The sequence below is a fragment of the Diadema antillarum genome, unplaced genomic scaffold, assembly GCF_040938485.1.
Source record: "Diadema antillarum isolate AM-2024a unplaced genomic scaffold, OU_Dant_1.0 seq00002450_RagTag, whole genome shotgun sequence".
In the NCBI taxonomy this organism is placed as follows: domain Eukaryota; kingdom Metazoa; phylum Echinodermata; class Echinoidea; order Diadematoida; family Diadematidae; genus Diadema; species Diadema antillarum.
The window spans coordinates 91379-109686 of record NW_027273057.1 but is presented as its reverse complement, the minus strand read 5'-3'; the positions used below and the strand labels follow the sequence as shown (position 1 = coordinate 109686).

General features: G+C 40.9%; 1 pseudogene; it reads right to left on the bottom strand.

Annotated features, from left to right (window-relative positions):
* Positions 1-327: 327 nt before the first annotated feature.
* LOC139714816 (TOG array regulator of axonemal microtubules protein 1-like) overlaps positions 328-18308 on the bottom strand; it is an 86459-nt pseudogene continuing 68478 nt past the window's right edge.

Genomic DNA, 18308 nt, shown 5'->3' with positions numbered 1-18308 from the left:
TGACTGCTGATTTCTTAGACTAACCTTTGCCATTGTACAAAAATCAACAACACTGAAATTGTAAATCATGTAACAGAACACTTCTAAGGTCCTCCCCACCCCCTCCCAAGCCTAACACTTTGATATGAATATACGTCAGATAGCCTTTGTCAACACCACTTAGTAAAGACTGACCTAGATTTCCAGAGTAGATTTCTGCTTACCAGCAACAGAGATTACACAGTGCACTGAACCACACAAAAATTTGCACACAATTCCCACAAATGGAGCAAGCCAGACTGACAGACAAAACAGCCAGCACACTGAAAACCAGTTCTCGTCACTCACCAACATGTTCCAGGATCAGGTCTAGAATGTCGTTGCTGGTCTGGCTGATGTTGGGGTTCTTGGCAGCCAGGTTCTGGACAGGATGGGGACGACATTGTTGACGACGACAGACAGCGACTCGCCTAGTCTGGGCACGATGTCCTTCATGGTTGCCAAGGCTGCCGTGTTTACCTTGCTGTTTGAGTCTGACAGCCTCGATGAGAATTTGTCGAATATCTGTGTGCACAAAGGGACGTTGGGTTTATTGATACAGTAAATCACTCATGGCTATTCTGAAGATCAAAATGTGTGTGACTGTGTGTGTGTAAGGACATTTTTCAGGATTCCTTACTACACCACCTGCTCTCTTAAGATTTTTAATGTTTTTGTACGTTAACCTTAACCCGTTGAGGACGAGTCCCGAGTATACTCGGGCATGTGTCTATTGGAAATGCGTGTTGCAGAAAAGTCAGTCCATCCTCAACAGTTTAAGTAGGAGGATGCAGATAAAACTAGAAATATCACTGAAGGTGATTAATACCCCCGCCCCGTGACGACAGTCTTACCCAAGGAATGATCTTCCTTGATCTTCTGCCATTTAAATGCCGTTACCATGGCAACGCAGCTTCCAACACGTCCGAAAAATATGTCTTGCACGTCTTCCCACCAAGACTATTGTGTGTGCCACATTTCATAAGCTTTTGTCAAAAACTGAGGAAGTAGTTCAATCCACAAGATCTTTCCTTGATCTTCCGCCATTAATATGCCGTTACCATGGCAACGCAGCTTCCGACACGTCCAAAAAATATGTCTTGCACATCTTCCCACCAAGACCAATGTGTGTGCCACATTTCATGAGCTTCAGTCGAATACAGAGGAAGTAGTTCAATCCGCAAGATCTTTCCTTGATCTTCTGCCATTTATATGCCGTTACCATGGCAACGCAGCTTCCGACACGTCCGAAAAATATGTCTTCCACATCTTCCCACCAAGATCAAGGTGTGTGCCACATTTCATAAGCTTTGGTCAAAAAACTGAGGAAGTGGTTAAATCCGCAAGATCTTTCCTTGATCTTCTGCTATTAATATGCCGTTACCATGGCAACGTACTTTCGGGTACTGTCAAAAAATGCGTCTTGCACATCTACAACCAAAGGCACACATCTGTACCAAGTTTCATGGAAATTGGGCAAAAACTGAGGAAGTAGTTTGCAACACAAAATTTTCCATCATTTTGGCTCATAATATGTGAGCTGTTACCATGGCAACATACTTTTTGTCACTGTCAAGAAATGTGTCATGCTGACCTATATCCTAAGACAAACATTCAATATGAATTCCATGAGAATTGGAAGAACACTGATGAAGCAGTTTTGCCATGAAGCATTTTGCCCTATATTTTACCAATAACATGCCGTTACCATGGCAACGCACTTTTTGCCACTGCGGAAATATGTGTCTTGCACATTACCATATTCAGATGAACATCTGTACCTAATTTCATAAAAATTGATCAAAAACTGTGGGAGGAGTTCGCGACGCAAGATTTGTACCCATTTTTGCCCATAATATGCCGTTACCATGGCAACATACTTTTGGGTACTGTCAAAAAATACGTCTTGCACATCTACAACCCAAGGCACACATCTGCGCCAAGTTTTATGGGAATCGGTTGAAAACTGAGGAAGTAGTTGGCGACGCAAGATTTGCAACGGACCGACCGCCCGACCGACCGCCCGACCGCCCGCCCGACCGCCCGCCCGACCGCCCGCCCGCCCGACCGACCGCCCGACCGCCCGACCGCCCGACCGTCCGCTGATTCCTATATACCCCCTTCAAACTTCGTTTGGCGGGGGTATAAAAATATGTCATTTGATAAAATTCCCCCTGTATCAATTCACGAGCCATCTGCCATACACATTACTATTTCTCCGGATTTCGATATATCATTCAATATTTCGATACATCATTCAATCATTGAAGCATTCAATTCATCTCAACACTGTTCAGAGAGAACTGTGATGTGGGGACATGTATGAACATTACTTATTGCAGCTATTGTAATCATCACTCTTCAACATTTTCATTACCCTTAGGAACGTCCTATGAAAACATTACCAAATCTTCCACTAAAGTGTTTGCAAAAGTGACCCTATGGTTTTAAATGGGAAGGCTTTGAGAAGCTGGTCAGGAATACAGTTCTTGGGAATTACCCAAGTTGCAACAAATGAAATAAGAAATTTCAGTAACTATGAACCATCTTCACAAAAGATCACTAATGTTGCAGATCCACTTCAATATTTCTCAAACCATCAAAGCACTTGGCTTAAAACTTTCTATTTGATTTTTGTAAATGTTTGATAACTTTTTTTTTTACCTTGATGATGTTAGCAGTGACTATCTCCTCATGAGTCTCGCTCATTTCTTGCAGCTGCTCGATGGCCTTGAGGCGGGACATCCAGTCCGAGGCACCCAGGTTTTCACACAGCCCCTTGACGATCTCGCTGTCCTCGCTCCGCACTGTGCCCCCAGACCGCTTGCCCTTCTTCATCGAACCAGGAGGGGTGTGCTGTACCTCCCTGCCATTCAAAGTATACGGACAACTTAAAGAGAAGGATCGAGCATAACAAGCTGTTGCATATACAAAAATAAACTTCTGTTCACTCTCCTAGAGATCTGGTAGCGGGGAGATGCCATGGACTGGGAAGGCTGGCCTGGCCCCGGATATATTCTAGGATCCCCTTTAACAAGTTGTGCACAGCTTTATCACTGACTTCTACGTAATTTCACACACAGCCAAAGAATCTCAACTTGAGTTGACTGTCATCAATGAACATACACTTCGATGCACAAGTTCGTTGATGCCCTGGTTTTCAAATGTACCCTGGTGGGCAGTGAATGAAGTTCAATTTAATCGAGCCACCTATGTGTATGTCTCCCCATACTATGGGGGCTTGAAATCCTTTTTTCTGGCTTGAGAGTGTGTCACATATAACATCAACAGTTTTATCAACAATGATTTCTAACAAAATATTAGATTTTACAGGAAAGACACATACCATTAAGCATATAACTACATACAGATTATGCTCAAGACTCATTAGTTTTGCTGGATCATTCTGAACAGTTTGTCACAAAGACAGTCTGTTCTCATAAATGGAAAGTATTTCTAATTTGGGTCTATGCATATGGGCCATTGTTGGAGTACACATCACTCAATGCTTTCTTAACGACTCTAAGCAGGAGATCTCGAGCAATGCTACATCACAAACACATAACCATTATATTTCCTATTTTGTTTTTAGCCCTAGACTTTCGTATTAGTGTTGGTATTCTAATGCATCAGGGTATGTGTACTGCTAAAAAGGTAGCTTTGATATGTTTAGGAAGACAGACAGACAGATGAATAGAAAGATAGTTAGATGGATAGATAGATATACAGAGAGATAGATTGCTGCCTAATTTGCTTACCCTGAGTCGATGCGGTCCCTGGAGTAGGCATGTGACCCCGAGTTGGCTCGGCTGTTGGGGTTGCTCCGGCGAGCTTTGGCAGAGGATGTGTCTGATGGCAAGTCACCCAGACCCTGCAGTGTAATGGGCACGGTGAGTGAGGAGCATTTGATATACGTGTAAACACATTATAAGCATGTTATCAGTGCAAGATATCTCCTGGGTATACAAATATTCACAAACAAGGACCTCTGGTATTCCATTAAGAAGCATGACATTGTAAGATGCATATCGAGTCATCACAATCAGTATGCACATAATGACGTATTCAAGCATATACATGCATGATATCATATCTGACTGTTGAGAAACAGTATCTCGTTAAGATATGTGCCGTTTCTACCAAGATTATGATGTATCATTTTCACGGATCTAATAATAGCCTACAAGCATTCATGTCTCTTTGATATGCCTCCATGAAAACTGACAGGATTTCATATTTCATGATTTTGATCATACAACTGCTGTTCTAGAATTAGTAAGGGCACCACAATTAATTAATTTCTTTTTCTAAAGCGTGTGTGGAATAAGGTTAATCTTGTTCCTCTATATAGTAATAACCCCCCCCTCCCCATACACACACACACACACACACACACACACATGTAGAGGTAATTAGATTATGTACATCTAATGTTTGTTTGTTTGTTTGATTGGTTGTTTTCATTTGTTTGTTTGTTTGGTTGTTTTTGTTTGCTTGCATGTTTGCTTGTTTGTTTGTTGTTTGTTGTTGTTCTTTCTTACATGGAAACATGAAATAGTTGTCTTTGTATGTAAGAAACAAACCTTGTTCTTGAGATTCTCCAAGATGTCCCTGATACTTTTGATGTTCTTGGATGGAACATGTTTGTCAATCAGCCTGTCAAAGTCCTCATGGTGCATGAGCATGAAGAAGATCCGGCGTGCATAGTACCTACGTTGTACACAATTGAGAGGTGTCCATCGGTTAGAAGTCAAAGGTCATTGATGGGGTCAGGACAAAAGTGGGACACTTTATATCACTATCACACTTCAACCACTTACGTACCTACATGTAGGCACTTGGCTTAACAAACCATGCTTTTCAATAGGCATACTGAAATCCATCCAAACTTTACCTAGCTGTAAAGTTAGCAAACCCACTCGGGTGAAGCAATGCACCTTAGTCAAACAGGAAAGCCATGATAACTCAACAGGGATAAGCTTATCTTCATTCCAAGAGAATTAGTTCTCACACATAAGAGCCAATCGGCAAAGACACACTAATCACGCATACTAATCAGCAGATAAAGCACATAGGGGTTTAGATGCAAAATCCATTCAAGGCTAGTAGCTACAGCAGTACCCCGCTCAATAGCTACTCGTTACTATTGGTAACAACTGCAGAAAATTTTACCTACTACAATATAAAGTGTTGTATGGTGTCTTGAAATTGTAGAAGATAAAAATGTATTTTCCAAAAAATGGAGACTTAGAAGTATTCATCTTCTCTGCCCCATGTGATTGTACATAGGTGAAGATAATCACTTGATATCACAAAACATGGGAACATCCAAATACATTTTTCTTTTGGCCAATTGATCATTCCTCGATTCATCAAAAAACCTCTTTCACTGATTTCTCTCTGGATTACTGATATATATTTCAATTGGTGTAACATGTCATCAAACATAGCATTTCTACAGACTGTTACACAGCTTCTGTGTAGCCACGCAGGGAAAGTCAAACTACAGATTGTATCTTCTCCGATCAAAGCTGCGATAGGATTCGAGGAGAAACCCTCCACTCCATCTCACCTGGTCTCCTGACCGTTGTCGAGGGCCAGCTGGGCGGTGACCGGAAGGACCTTGTCTGTCACATCCTTGACCCCGCTGAGGATCCTCCCGGGTCCCATGCGCTCAACCAGCATCTCTAGGAAGACACTGGTGGTCTTCCTCACCATTCCACTCTTGTGACTGAAAACAGAAAGGATGGAGAAAAAGGTAAGAAATGGATGACGATGATGATGATGATGATGATGAACATTCACAGGTGCCCAGCTCCCACAATATGTCACACATTATTCACAAAGTTGCTGAAAAAGATATGCTTATAATTCATATTAGTGCAGACAAAGTGGAGAGAGAAAAAACCAGGAGAAGTTTAACTCTACCATAACCCAGTATTTTTAATCGGTAAATTGTCCTTCTCTCCCTCCCCCTTATCTGTTTCTGGATGGGCAAGGGCATTCAGCAGAATCTATGTTAAATTGGTATGATTTATTTCCAACGTGTCAGGGACAAACATAAAAGTTCAGCATGAAAGCAGCATATGTGTAAACTCATGAGACCCACACCGACACACAGCCAGTGGAGATTTCCGGCAGCAACTTGTCGTTAACAATTAGAAGCTACACTGTAGGCAGAAATGTGATGAAATCAAATTTTGTTGAGGCGTTACACCACTGCTTGGCCTCTCACCTTGCTCCTGCGGCAATGAGCGCGCCAAGCGCCCTCTGTGGGTTGACGTTCTTGACCATGGCCTCCAGTGTCTTGTCAACGTCCTCCCTGATGAAGCCGTTACTCTCCCCTGCCTTGGGCAGGAGGATGCGGCAAATCTGGTCAAGGTCCTGCAGGTTGAGAAAGACCAATGGTCAATCACTATCTGTCTGCAGAGTAATCACCTTTTGGCAGGTCATCAGCAATCTACCCAAAAGTCCTGTTCTTCGAGCTCAAAATTCCTCCATGTATCGCATCAAAATGCACAGAGTCCTACTGACCAACAGCAAATGTTTAGACTGTGCAATCAGCAGAATCTACTGGTATCTTGGGCTGTTTAGAAACTATTCTAGTAAAGAAATTCAATTCCTGTGAATATACCAATGGGTTGAGCACTAATTTTCAGACATAAACGGGAGAAACAAGTGTTTTAACCGAACTATATCCAAATTGAGCACTTTGTAGGTCTGATTGAGAGGTTAAAAAAAGAGAGGAAAAGTTTGTTGTGCTTAATTTTGTTCCACCAAAGCAATTCCCGATAATCTGGTGAGTGCTGTATTCAAAATGGCTGACCATGTTCCATGCGGTGAAGGAAGATAGGTATGAGAGCATATTGTGAGTTGACATATTCATGTTCTAGTATATGATTATATCTTCACACTCGTCACTGAAAAACATCGAAATGCAATACAATTAAAGGACAAGTTCACCTTCATAAACATAAGGATTGAGAGAATGCAGCAATATTAGTAGAACACATCAGTGAAAGTTTGAGGAAAATTGGACAATCGATGCAAAAGTTATGAATTTTTTAAATTTTTGTGTTGGAACCGCTGGATGAGGAGACTACTACAGCTTGTGAGTCATATGCGTACAACAGTATAAAGAAAATGTAAAGAAAATTCAACATATTTTCACTTTTTTCGCAAAATAAAAGAGCACTTGATTTGTCTCTTTCTAAAGGCAGGGGGAATAATATTACCCCTAACATATGTCGGTAACGAGTCAAGGGAATATGTACTTTTTTCAAAAGATGGAATTTTGTGAAATTCTCTTTATATTTTCCTTATATTGTTGTACGCATGTGACATCTAAGTTATTCATACACTGCAGTAGTCTTCTCATCCAGCGGTTACTGCACAAAAACTTCAAAAATTCATAACTTTTGAACGGATTGTCCGATTTTCCTCAAACTTTCAATGACGTGTTCTCCTAATATTGCTACATTCTCTCAATCCTTATGTTTATGAGGGTGAACTTGTCCTTTAAATCTCACCAATTTATTACCTGAAGAAGGCCATACTTGGGTGACATATTTAGATATTCATAAGAGTCAAATTCTTGCTTAGTGAAAGCCAATATTTAGTTGAACATACCTTATCCATGAGGGTGGCGAGTCCGACAAACATCTCCTCCAGACAGGAGATTGCTCCTCGGGATACAGAGGATCTCAGGTTCTTGACCTCATTGAGGACAGCCACAGTTATGGTGTGCAGCTGAGGACCAAGGTCGTTGCCATGGAAATGGGCGAGGCGCTGGGCGATGAAAAGGCCATCCAACTTGACCTCCCTGTAAGACACATTATGGGAGGGAGAGGCAGCATGGGAAAACAGGAAATTAAAGGGATTAATGTCATACTGACAAATGATTAACATTTTGTTTTATTACAAATCTGAACAGACAATATCAAGGGGAAGTACTTGGTGTGTTATTCCTTCAAAGACGAAATGCTACAATCCAACTTTTGACCTTTAGCACAACTCTAGTCGAGGTTTGTCCCAAATAAAGTTGGTGAATGGCCCAGCTTTGCCTAATTTGCCTTTGAACAAGGTGTGATTAAAATCGATGTCATTTGTGTCCCATATGCTACACACACAAACCTGCTACTGAACAGGTATACAGAGAAGCAAACCTCAGACGTAACACTCTGTCACCTTGTTGCCAGGCCTACAGGAAAATATAAACATATCATTTGTTTGCCTTGGAGTTCACATCGGTACTAATTTTTTTTTTTTTTAATCATCTTAATGAGTATAATGCACTCTCAAAAATATGTTGTAGTATCCCTGTGGAAGATACATCAACATCAATGTGTTCATAAGCTTTGAAACTCTGGGACTAACCATGATTTAATTTGTCGTGTCACAAATAACTGCACGTTAATGTGTAATGCAATCATGGTCTTTCTATGAGATACTAGATTATTCAGATGCTGGGGCAAACAAGCTGACAACCGCTGCATGACATCCTTTCTCTCTAAAACGTTTCAAAATAATTTGCTCTTTAATATCTCACTCCCACGCCAAAACTAATGAAATAAATGATTTATTGTTTTTTTAGCAGATTTCACAAAGTTTGAGAGGATGGCTATGGCGGAGGAAATCTTGAAAGTGCGTTGACTCCAGCTCTGAGAGAATGGAAGGCACAGACAGTCAGGTGGTGGACATACCAGTCATCCTGGCCAAGGTATCTCAGACAATCCCTGATGGCTGCATCCAGGTTGCTCAGCGGCTTCATCTCGCGGCTCTGGGGGTCATTCTGGGGTAGCGAACTTGTGGACTGGGCGGCTGGATTGGCAGAAGCTTTGCTCACAGAAATCCTGTGATTTGTAATTTTTTTTCATGCAAAAGACAAAATGAATGTCATATGACACCGGTACCACAGGATACATCTTCCTCTCCATAGATACATGTTAGGACGGGGCATACAGCTAAAATCACCTTTGTGAAAAAGTAACATTTCACAATTAATTTCTCTAGCAAAGATAAACACAACATCATTATACTGAAATTCAATTCCTTCCAAAACTTTTCATATCATGCAACATTCAGGTTTATTTTCAGGCAAGAATCAGCACACTCCCGGGACATTATCTGTGGCGCCAGATCTTATACCTCAATTTTCCTGGTCCACAAAAAATATATACCTCCCAACAAATCAATTTCAGGTTGATATGTGTCCTTCTCTCTTTGTGAATCAGCTCTTCACTGAAGACCCGCATAGAAGAGCGGGGACAAAAATTACAGAAGAGGATTTAAGATTACATTGAACATGATATATCTATTCTACACTTTTTGAGTTGACTTACCCGCTGGCCTTTTTCTTCGGCGGTGTAGCAGCTGCAGGAGGCTTGGTCACCACTCTGTTACTTGGAGGGCTGGTCCGATGTATGCTATCCAGTGTGGCACCGTTGATGGCAAGATCTATGTACCATTGTGACACAGGACGGTAGAGCAAATGATAATGAGCTTAGATATGGCGGTCCTTGAGACAGAAAAATGTTCAAGGATTGCCAAAAAGAATGGTGTATTGTGCTGCAAATATTCAGGCGAAAATGTGATTCTGTTCGGACCAGAAAAAATACCACATTAGCAAAGTGATACTCACATCAGAAGTTTGATCACCATTTTAGAATAGACTGTCGATTTGAACACCGCATTAATGTAGATGATATTCAAGTGAGTAATGACTTCATTACACAGGCTTAACAGTCTGGGGAAAGCCAAACATATTAGTGGGGATTTCTGAACAAACAAAAAAAAACAATCAAAAAAATTCAATAAGACCACACATGGACAGGTATGTCCATGATAGTCATCAATTCAGTCACAACACACACGCACACAGACCTTGAGTATATGCGGGGGAACTTTAGTCCAGTTTCTTGGTCTCCCAATGGTTGTTATGGCAATATCAATAATCAATCAATTTGTCAACAACCGTCACATTTTTCTAATTTCGGTATGTGACTCAGAGCCAATGCAATGCAGTCAGTCCCTGTCACATTATCAATTTTGCAAGCGAAAATCTGTGATGCATCCAAATGCTTTTTTTTTTCTACTGCATTACATGAACACTGCTTTTAATACAGTAACATGTCCCTTTCCTTTCAATGCAACTGCCTGATGCATTATGTGTCTGATATTTTCAGCTGTACTTTATACCACTAGAAATTGCCTAAACTGATTTCAATTGTCCGGATAAAAAACATCAAGATTCTTGGCTTATTGACAATGCATGCATAATAACACATAGCATTGCACTGAGGAATCGAGAAGGAAAAGTAGTCAAAACAGTTCAATATGTGCTGATAACGGGTAATAGAAGCAGTAACAGCAGTATTGAGGGAGAATAAAGAGAGGATTAAGCTACAGTCCTATAAATAATATATGGCCACATACATTATGATCATTTCTGTCTACTAGAGCAAAGTAAGTAAGCATCGGTTTCCTACAAGGCATCTAAGACATGAAGAACGGAAGACTCCTGATATAACACAAGTTTTTCTTGGCAAAGTTGGCTCTAATTTTAAGAAGAGAAACACAACATGCAGTAAAGCTCAAAAGACGTCAAAAGTGAATGACTACGAGCTACCGAGAGTGGAACACTGTGTAGAGTTAGAAAGAAGCATATCTTTCTCACCTTCTGCATCATCGTTGTCAATGACGCTCTCTAGCTCCAGCTGTTTGAGTTTCTCCCTCTGCCTCTCCTTGGCCCGCTGCATCTCCTCCTTCTGCCTCTGCTGCTCCTCCCGCACTCGCTCCCGCTCCTGCCTCTGCCGTTCCCGCTCTTCCCGCATCCTCTCCTCCCGTTCCCGCCGCTGCTCCTCCCGTTGGCGCTCCCTCTCCTCCCGCTGCCTCTCCCTCTCCTCCTTCATGCGTTCCCGCTCCCGCCTCTGCTTCTCCGCCTCCAGCCGCGCCTGCTCCCTCTCGCGCTCCTGCCGCTCCCGTCGCTGGAGCTCGCGCTCCTCCTGGAGCGCTCGTAGCTCCGAGTCCTGCCGGTCTTTCTCTGCCTTCCTCTCTGCTTTCCGCTGCTCTATTTCTTCCTTCTTCCTGGTCATCCGGTCCATGGTAGCCTTGGACATGGACATACTTGGCGAGTCCTGAGCAGGAGAACATTTTTATAACACACATCTTACCACTTTTGTCAACACCTTTCAAGTGTAAATGCCCAGACCACATTCTGGTGCAATATCTTTTACCAACTATCAATAGCTTTCACAGATGGATTGCCTGTTTATTATTTTTTTTTTATCACTAGCTATTGTATTTGGTATAATCTCACTCATTTATAAAATTGTGTCATAGTTTTTATCCAAGTAGCACTGATATATCACAGACAGGGCATTTAGGAAGATTTGTTTTACTATACATAGAGATTCTGCAGTGAATTGCCATGCACATTTTCCTGGGCTTTAAACAGCCATGAGTGAATTCATCCATGCGTGATAATGAAATCACTTTGAGAAGTGTCAATAAAATCTACTCACACAGAGGGCAGACTTCTAGCTATATAACTGTTTTCCTTCTGTGGCTATTTCAATTGTAGTTACTTACATAAGAATGTTGCTAATCATGGATTGACAGGCTAAACTAAACCCAGAAGGATAATATCTCCTCCAGATGGTATCTAACTCTTGAATGTGGTAATCTGAACCTTCAAATAGGGAAAGAACCAGAGACAATATTCCTAATGGAATTTCAGATGGAATTCAATTCTCTTTCAATTAAACAAAATCCAGGATATCATGCTTATTTTTATTCATTTATTAATTTTTGTTTGGACATTTCTACTTGAAATACAAAACTATTGTCAAGCTAGCCCAGCATTTACAATGCTTACAAGTGAAATAAAGAAGATAAATATTTGTAATTGTATTATGTGTTGTAAATTTCTCAGCATTGTTATCTTCACAATTTTCATGTGTCAATCCATTTTCGCAAAATTACCAGCTCTCTATTGCCTCCCACAACACGAATGCTTTGCATACTGGGTCCCAAGGCAGATGATTACTAACTTCTCTTTTTGAAAAAAGAGGATACTTATTTCTCATTCAGTCAATGTTGCTCTCAATCACACTGTCCACCAACTGTCTCACGAGTCCCAATTCCCGAAATGTGTGATGTAAACAGCTTTCCCCCTACACATGGCCACTGTACTGTAAGCCAGCTCAAAACTTTCAGTTTTGTTTGCATCTTTTTTTTTTCAATGCCTCCATAACTTTTAAAATGCATCAGGCACAGTCATCTCACAAATTAGCAGAAGAGTTCAATGTATGGATCTACAGTGTGGCTACAAGGGCAGAAATTGATAGTTTGTTTATCTCGGTGTATTACTGTGTCCCACTGTGACACAAGAACTAAGTGTAATGTATACTGTATGCCATATGTCACGTCATATGTCATTCTTGGGTCACACAGTGACATTAAAACATATGTCCTTCTTGGATCAAACTGTGACAGAAGAACATATGTCCATTTTGGATCAAACTGTGACAGAAGAACATATGTCCTTCTTGGATCAAACTGTGACTGTGACAGAAGAACATATGTCCTTCTTGGATCAAACTGTGACAGAAGAACATATGTCCTTCTTGGATCAAACTGTGACAGAAGAACATATGTCACACGCCATGCATCATTTTTCTGTCTACTGTGACATAAGAGCGACCGTCACACTCTAGGAGCAAACATTCTCACTGGAAAATCAACACGACTGTGCAACCATGTCAACTGCACAACAGAATATTCCCCTCTCCTGCTGTACATGCAAGGTATGCCGATCGAAGATTTACCGCGTTCCAGTCCTGCCCAGTGAGAGTTTGGTCTCTGACTACACATGTTGGCTCGTCTGTGACTTATAGCAAGGTTTATTACACAAGGTAGCGAGGTTAGTCAAGCACAAGTGCATGGGATAAAACACTGTTGTGGCATTCTTACCCACTCCAAGAACAAAGAGTTAATGAAACAAGCAGGAATATGTCCATTATTCCTTTGCAAGCTTGAAATCATGTCCCCCGCCCCCTTCCACTATTTAATCCTTATCTGTTTTAAACGCAAAAACCTTCAGAGAATATATTACTGTAAAATGGGTAAAGAACCTGTTTCATTTCCCTTTCATAATTTCCTGCCCACTCGAGATATGCTTCATCAATCACACAAATGACTTTGACGTCCGATGCTATTACCTTGCTGCATAGAAGGAAAGCAGAAGTTTTTGGCCGTGATACACTTTCTAGTCATCAACACTGACTGACAGCCCTTAACTCTGTTATAATCTAGGTGATCAATTTGACCATGATGTAGCGTGCACATATAAAAGTGCAGAATGAAATATGAGATAATGATCGCAAGGTTACTTTTAACACATCACACAACACACGGGTCAGATTTCATCACTTGTGCCTTGAAACAAACGAGAGTGACCTCCATTGTTTAGCTAATAGGGTCATTAATGATTCATATTTTCACCCCTATTTTTTAAAGTCTTCTCCAACGAAGATACACATTTTATCACTGATGGTTGTGCAAAGCTCCAAATCATCAAAAATAACAAATTGCAACTTGATACATACACACACACACACATCCACACACAGATGTAAAGGTACTCACAAATACCACAATCACAACACATCTACACCATAAAACACAAAAAATACACACATATAAAAGATAAGAACACAAGGGATATGCTAACGATAAAAACCCAAAAAACAAATAAGTAAATAAACTCATTTCATATGGACACATTCGCACTCAGTGCACATTAAAGTATTTTAATGTCTGCTTTTCTCCCCCCCCCCCCCCCCCCCCCCAAAAAAAAAAAAAAAGAAAGAAAGAAAGAAAAGAACAGGAAACTCTTGGCCTTTTTTGCTCGGAAAGCTTGTAGGAAACTTTGAGGATAAATTTTCTTCATTTGATTGTTAACAGAATCAGTTAAAGACTATTTGATACATAGCAACACTTTTCAATCTTTCAAATACATGCAGCATAACCCTAGGTGATTTTTACTCTCTACTTTCTCTGTAGGAATACACTTCTGCAAATGTGAATACAAAGCGTGAATGTGACAAATATCTCCTCTATGAAATCTTTGAAGGCTTCCGTGGTGGTAGAACGTTGGGTGGTAGAAGGCTTCACGGTGCTGGCACCACGTATTCTTTCTAGGGTAAGTGTGAGGGATTGGGTAGGCCCTTTTCAGGGCCACACACTTACCCTAGAAAGAATATGTGGTGCACCGTGAAACCTTCTACTATCTCCTCTTTCATGCTAAGGCATTCCGTACATCACTGTCTCATTTCTCCCTGTCTCTTGATTCACATGACATGCACACACTCTCCCTCTCTCCCCATCTCTCTCGCTTTCTTTTTTATTTCCCCCTTAAAGGCGAGATCTTAACATCTTATAATCTGCTGTTGCACCTTAAGAGCGACCCAAAGGGCAAGGCTGCTGTAATGAAATTACCAGCAATCTGTGCTGTGCCACTGATTGCAACGACAGGTGTCGGGTTTGAGCACGAGGGCAGGTGGATTCCGTGCCGCATCACACCAATGACTGGACGCCAGAGAGGAAGAGGGCAGTCTTCAGGCCCGTTAACAAACACCAAAAACTGACAGTTTTTGACAATTGATTTTTACAACGTAATGCAAAAACGGTTAAATCTTGTGTGTGAACTCACAAAGAAGAAGAAGAAGAAGAAGAAGAAGAAGAAGAAGGAAAAAAAATATATATAGCTAGGTCTCCAAACTCAGGTGCCTATGGTCAGGCTCCCGTCATGGTTTAGGCATGGACAGTCTGGATAGTCAAACTCCATCATTTGCAGCTCAGCGACTATTTTTTTTCTTCTGTGTTTTTTTTTTTAATGGCAAACGTGAACAGTGGCAAAGAAAATGAATTTTTTGCATCATCAAACAAGTACTGATCACTATGGAGCGTGAATGCAGCTTTCCACTGTGGACAGAGACTCACCTCCTCTTCCATGCTGTCGTAGTCCAGGTTCTGCTTGTACTGGTGGCCGATGACTTCGGGCAGGTCGTCCCCTTGCTGATCGTCCGACCTCCGCCGCTGCGTCTTGTCCGCGTTGTTGGCTCGAGGATACTCCACTACATTGGCCTCGTTACCAAAGACACCTGCAGCGATGGCAAAGGCACAAAATAAAAAGGGCACATGAACATTATCCGTGCAAAAGTGCAAATTATCAGAAATGATATTTCCTGTCTGTAAATCAGTAGGAAGGACAGAAGTGCAACGGACAAGAAAATGATGAATCTCTGCAATACTAGACATCACAAAGAGAATAAGACCCGTGTTGTCTTACACCGCCCCACTGAGACTCAAGATGTCACCATGGCAACACAATTTCAACATGTCTGCATGCAAAGGTCAAAAGATTGAATGGAGAGCATCAGCACCATAATCATCATCCATGGATTAACTCCTTGTTATTACTGACACATACACGCATTCTCTTTTCTGTCTCTTTGATTACCCTGCAATTCACTCCTACGCTGTCACTATCTGCACTGAGTGAGAGGTAAAGTAGTCAATCACACATAGAGGTGTGATACTGAAGCAGCATTAGAGACAGCAACAGCAGATTGAAGTGATAAGCCGACAGAAACTACTAGTAAGTGTAGTTTACATTATATTTAAGCCTGATTTTTCTTCTTTTATTTTGAAGATAAGCCTGCTCTTCAAGTAGATGAAGAATCAAAGTGCAAATCATTCGAATTATCAAAAGTGTGAATCTTGTTCATACACGTTTATATATTCATAGAATCCAGATAATCCATCTCTTTTATCAATACTATGTACTGAAGTTGGACTTTAGCATGAACTGAAGCTGCACTCATGTGTACAGCAAAACTTTTCACTGACACAGTTCACTGAAATTATCAAGAAAATGTGCCCCCATCAAATTTATAACAGAAACAAGAATGCGATACATGTATCAAATCAGTTTAATCAATAATCTTTTACAAATAAGTTAGAAAAACGAACCTCCGCCCAATATCTGAAATAAGAATAAGATAACAAGAACGTTTTGCTCTGCTGTTCTTTTTGTCATGCAGATAAGATGCATACACAGATAATGTGGAGTACATACTATGTATGGATGAATGCTGTTTCGTTTATCTTTGACAGTGCAGAGCACATACAATAAGTAGGGCATCTCATTATAACAAGGAGTCTCAGATCTTACATGAGAAAATAATATCTTTCCAGAAAAGTTTGAGATTTTCCCAATACTAATGCATGTTACCACTGGTAAATATCTGAAAATAAGAAAATCATGTGGAGTAGGTCAATGCAACTGCTCTTGGCATCTGAGTGATGAAAAGTCAGTCTGGAATTATTTATTCGCATGGACATCAAGAGCAATGAAAGAAATACCATGGTACATCTACTTTATTCTGCGCCCCAGATTACCTGACTAAAATGCCTTAAAAGTATTCTTTTGCAAATCACATATTTCCTGCAATTTGCACAACAAAAACAAAAAACACAAACAAGAACAAATCTCAGGGACAGTCAAACTTTTATATGCATCTAGGAAACTGCTGTCTTGATTTCAATGTGAATTATAGATATAAGCAACATAGATCATATAGCTTTTTAAAACACCAGCATGGCACCGACATTGCATCACCAGCTATCGCAGTTAGTGTAGAAATGAGACGCTCCTCTTATTACCTTGCACACCTAGGTAAAAAAAGTGTAATTTTTGATTGCCAAGGGGTATGTGCTCGTGCAGTGGCAGCCAGCTTCGGTTTTCCTCGCGACCTCATTTCAATCTTAACTACATCCCATCTACTTCTCCCGGGGACCTGCGAGCTCCTAATGTATTGGAATTGATGGCCCTGCGCCACACATGCACAGAGTATGTGCGTATTAAAATGAAGTGCAGATGGAACCAAATGAGACCGTTCAAATCGATTGGTGCGCCTCTCAATTTGCACTACCCTCCGTCACCTCATCAGAGATGGATGACTGTCTGATAATGAGAGGATTCAAGAGACATAAAGAGGTTCTAGATTACCGAACAGCAAATAAAGATTGGTGGGGAGGGGGGTGGAGGGGGGGGGGGATGCAATCGTGGAAAGAGATACTTGAAAATCAGTCCTGAGCAACATGAAGTGGTGAGTAAGAGGGAGAAACATGCAGCAATGCAAATGGTGAAAACTGAAGGACATAAAACATTGTTGAGAGTAACAAAGCAAAGCATGGAGGAAAAGTATACAAGAATGATAGAATGGGGAAAGTAAGGAAGGAAATCAAAACCAGAGAAACGTAAAGGGCAAAAGAACCAAATCTTTAAAGATGCTTTTGTTGTTGTTGTTGGTGAAGGCATATGCAGTTAAAGATTGTATCCTTTTGGCTGAACGGTTGAAGAATAATGTCTCCCACAATTGTGCATGCAATCATACAGAAATACACCTCAGAGTTTGTCAGGAAGAAATGAAAAACTATTAAACCCAATGTCACCCTAAAGTACGCTCCCTTTTGTACCAAAGATTAATGGTTTGAACTTTATTCTTTTTATTCTTTTTTTTTGGGGGGGGGGATCCAAATGAATTGACAGGAAATCTATGGCATTGTTTCCATTCATCATTAAAAAGTTTCCTGTTTTATCATTCTGAGGAAAGGTCTGAATTACGTGTACCTACTCTACAACACCTCACCTTCTGAATGGAATTCAATTTTCAGGGTTGCAAACGGGCCAACGAGTTAAAGCCTTGCGATAAATTACAATGACTTCAGGCACTAAAACGTCTCCCACACATATTTAGATTTGAGCGTTTAATCCCAAGAAGCTGTCACGGTAACTGCAATTTTCCAGGCCCTGTGGCCATGCAGGGTGAGAACTAGTTGGTTGAAGGTTTGGATGTAGAATGGGACAACAAAACACCCAAGAAGATGGAAGACAGCCCCAAATATCATGATAATACTCTATTTAAACAAAAGATGATGGCTATAAAGAACTATATAACAACAGATACCCCAGCAAACAAATACTGTAAGAAACATGCAGAAAAACTACACAAACATATACAGACAAAAGTTCTTGGTGCCACATGTCTTGAAGTACCTTCACTCTTTACAAAGTGTTTTTACCCTGTACAAAGTGTTTCCAAGCAGAAAATACCCCTGTGGAAAACGCTTCAATGGCATGGCTGTACCTGATCACCGATGCGATTTACATTTTCACCCGTTTTGTGTACAGCAGAATGAGACAGATCATGCAGCAGAATAAT